The following is a 3,250-nucleotide window of genomic DNA, read 5'->3' as shown; positions in this document are numbered from 1 at the left end:
AGAGAGATAGAATACCGCTTATGTCAAAGTGACAGGTTGGGTCAAAGGTCACAAAGGTCAAATAAATCAAAAAAGAGAGATAGAATACCGCTTATGTCAAAGTGACAGGTTGGGTCAAAGGTCACAAAGGTCAAATAAATCAAAAAGTGACAGGCGGGGGCTGCAAGCTGGGTGACGTCATGAGGTAGTGGGAGGGGGGGCTTTTTTTTTTGGCTGTGAGCCAGTTGAGCGTTGGGATAGGGGTTTATTTGTATATAGTTTATTTATTTATTATAATTTAATTATGTATTATTATTTAATTATTTATTATAATGTAATTATTATTATTTTAATTTTTAGGAGAGTGCTTATGAGTGTGGTGTTTTGTCTGCATCCACCGGGTGCCGAGCAGGGGGGACTGAGCAGGGGGGTTGGTGCGTTAAGGTCCCAAACACTGGGTCTGAGTGGGGGTGGGTTACCTGATGGAGTGTGAGCGTACGCTGTACCACCGTGGTAAGGTCCGTGGCTTTGGAGAATCTGTAGAAAAGGGCTCTGAGAGAGCGATGCTGTGTCTGTTGCGGTACCGTGGTAAGGTCCCATGGCTTTGGATAATCCGCAAAGGACTCGGAGAGAGCGATGCCGGAGAGCTGAGAGTTGTGCTGCGCGAGACTGAAAGAAATCCTGTGAGAATGACCAAGTTGGAGCTAAGAATGAGAGGAGGAGCTGGGTCTGACGTCCAGTAAAAAACACTTAGCAGTAGTTTGGGTGTGTGTGTGTGTGTGTGTGAAAGCCGACACCCCCCTGCAGCAGTAGCAGTTTGGCCTTGTGTTTTTCCTCATGCAACCTATGTACATCCCGATAGGTCAAATCCCGGTCAAACTGTAATTTGGGGCACAGATCAAGTTTGACACTTTGTATTTCAGTAAATTTTGTTAAAGTTTTGTCTTTTCCCCCCCGACTCCCCGCCACACATCAAGTTTGACATTTTGTATTTCAGTAAATTTTGTCTTTTCCCCCCGACTCCCCCCCCATACCGTCTGCGCAGTTAAAACGTACATCGAAATAGACAACAGATAAAACTTGACAGGACGTATATTTCTCCTTAAAGAATCCTAAAAAGTAAGCAACCGGTGAAATTTTTATTACCTTGAGAAGGGTCCCCCTCCTTTGGTAAAGAGACACAAGTACCCCACACCCCGTATCATCAAGGCATTGCCCTACTGGAAAGAGAAAACTACATGGGACCTGCATAGAGTAAGTATATTATTTCTTTTACGCGTGTTTTATGATATTTTACGCGTGTTTTATGATAAACACAATACAATAAAATAACTTAAAATAATTATTTTATTTTTAGAGATTCAGCTATTTTGGGTTTGTTTTTTTTTCTCTACGGGAGACACTGCGGATAGAAAACTCCATATAGTGAGTATATTATTTCTTTTATACATATGATAAACGCTATACATTAAAAATAACTTATTCTAATAATAGGTATTCTCTATTATTTTATGTACAAGAGAGACGGCACGGACCGGTCAAGAGAAAATCTACGCAAGACCTGAATCAGCAGGTATGGATGGAGCAACACCCCCCCTCCTATACCTGAAGCGCTATTAAATGAAATAGACAACATCAACAACGCTAATAATGATGAAAATGATGCGGTTTACTTTGCTCAACACGACTCGCCACCCGCAGCGTCTGGTGAAGCGACGGCCCAAGAGCCCTGTTTGCTACCATCCTTAGAGACATTATTAATAACCTTCCGGTGCTGATAGGGTCGGCACCGACCCATTTTTAAGTTTAACATGCATAAAAGCACCACATATATTTGTGCATACTCTTAAAACAAAAGGCTCCATATTGAACCTTTTAGCTTGGTACATATATGACACTCCTTGGACATTCTCAATTAAAAGAAATGGCACCTTTTTGAAGGCAATGGTTATATTTCCTCTGGTTAGAACCCCTATAGTTCTATATAGCACACCCAAGAACCTTTTTTTTCGAAATATATACTGCATCAAAGTTTTTTGACTTTGTCAGGAATCTCTATTTAAACTAAATAAATTAAAACAAAATCAAGGTAAGGCATCCCCACACATGTAAGGTAAGATAAGACCAGTTCAGTTTATTTATATAATTCTCTAGAGGTTTATTTTATCATTATTTTTTATTGAAAACGAGAGGAATGCTGTCAAAAGAAAGGTCCAGAAAGCCACACCAAAAATATTAAAACCAATCTTTTCATGGATAAGGAAGCCTAACAAGGTAACCAAGAAGTAAGAAACAAATTGGATGATAAATAATTGTTTTGAGGGTATCTTATGGCTGATGTACTGTAAGACACGTGCTGCTTGACACCGACCCGTCTAACATAAGAGACAGGAACAGAAAGCTAACATAGGCCGAAGGTTAAGCGTGTTAAATGAAAGGCAGCGGGATAATTCCCCATAATGCCGCACTATAACAAAATCAAACGCGACGTGAAAACGTTTAATAGACCTCAATAAAAATGTCAGGGACGTCTACGACAAACGCAGATTGTTGCCTAGTGGGGAAACTGCCTTTTGGATACCGAAATGTAAAACTAGCAGCATCGCAAAAAGGGTGTTGTAAGTCTTTAAAAATATTTCATCGAATGAATTTGTTAGTGTAACATGAAAGTGTTTCAAAGATGTACAGATGTTTTAAAATGTAATATGAAAGTTTTTCAAAGTAAGATGTACAGATGTTTTAAAATGTAACATGAAAGTTTTTCAAAGTAAGATGTACAGATGTTTTAAAATGTAACATGAAAGTTTTTCAAAGTAAGATGTACAGATGTTTTAAAAAATGTAACATGAAAGTTTTTCAAAGTAAGATGTACAGATGCTTTAAAAATGTTCGGGTGTTTTATTTTCTAGACGCGTTGTACAAAAACGGTTTGTTATGTGTACGCAGCGCAAGCATGTTTGTACAAAGTTTTATGCATTCATTTTGCGAATCAGTTTTGAAATCTAATATGAACGTGGCTTTTATTTTACAAAAACAAAGTTGCAAAAAATTTGTAGGCTCTTTATCAAAGCAGATTTTGTTAATATAACATGAAGTTTTTTTTTATTATTTTCAAAGTTGCACAAGGGTTTTAAAATGTAACATGTACACGTGTGTTTTATTTTTCAAACTTGTACAAAAACGTGTGTGTACATTTATCAAATGAGTTTTAAAATGCAACATGTACAGGTATTTTATTATTCAAAATAAAAGTTGTACATACATTTTGTTA

At 37.6% G+C, this 3,250-nt stretch overlaps 1 long non-coding RNA gene across 2 annotated transcripts; it reads left to right on the top strand.

Annotated features, from left to right (window-relative positions):
* The first annotated feature begins 236 nt into the window (after positions 1-236).
* LOC140593328 (uncharacterized) lies at positions 237-3,250 on the top strand. 2 transcript variants are annotated; one of them, XR_011993616.1, is made up of 3 exons: positions 237-1,233; positions 1,337-1,404; positions 1,500-3,250. It is a non-coding gene; the product is annotated as an uncharacterized lncRNA (long non-coding RNA). The 2 variants fall into 2 exon arrangements; XR_011993615.1 differs by having other exon boundaries at positions 237-1,404.

The sequence above is a fragment of the Paramormyrops kingsleyae genome, chromosome 10 (genome assembly GCF_048594095.1).
Source record: "Paramormyrops kingsleyae isolate MSU_618 chromosome 10, PKINGS_0.4, whole genome shotgun sequence".
In the NCBI taxonomy this organism is placed as follows: Eukaryota; Metazoa; Chordata; class Actinopteri; order Osteoglossiformes; family Mormyridae; genus Paramormyrops; species Paramormyrops kingsleyae.
Note: the sequence above shows the minus strand (reverse complement) of the source record. Positions and strands in the feature narration are given on the sequence as shown.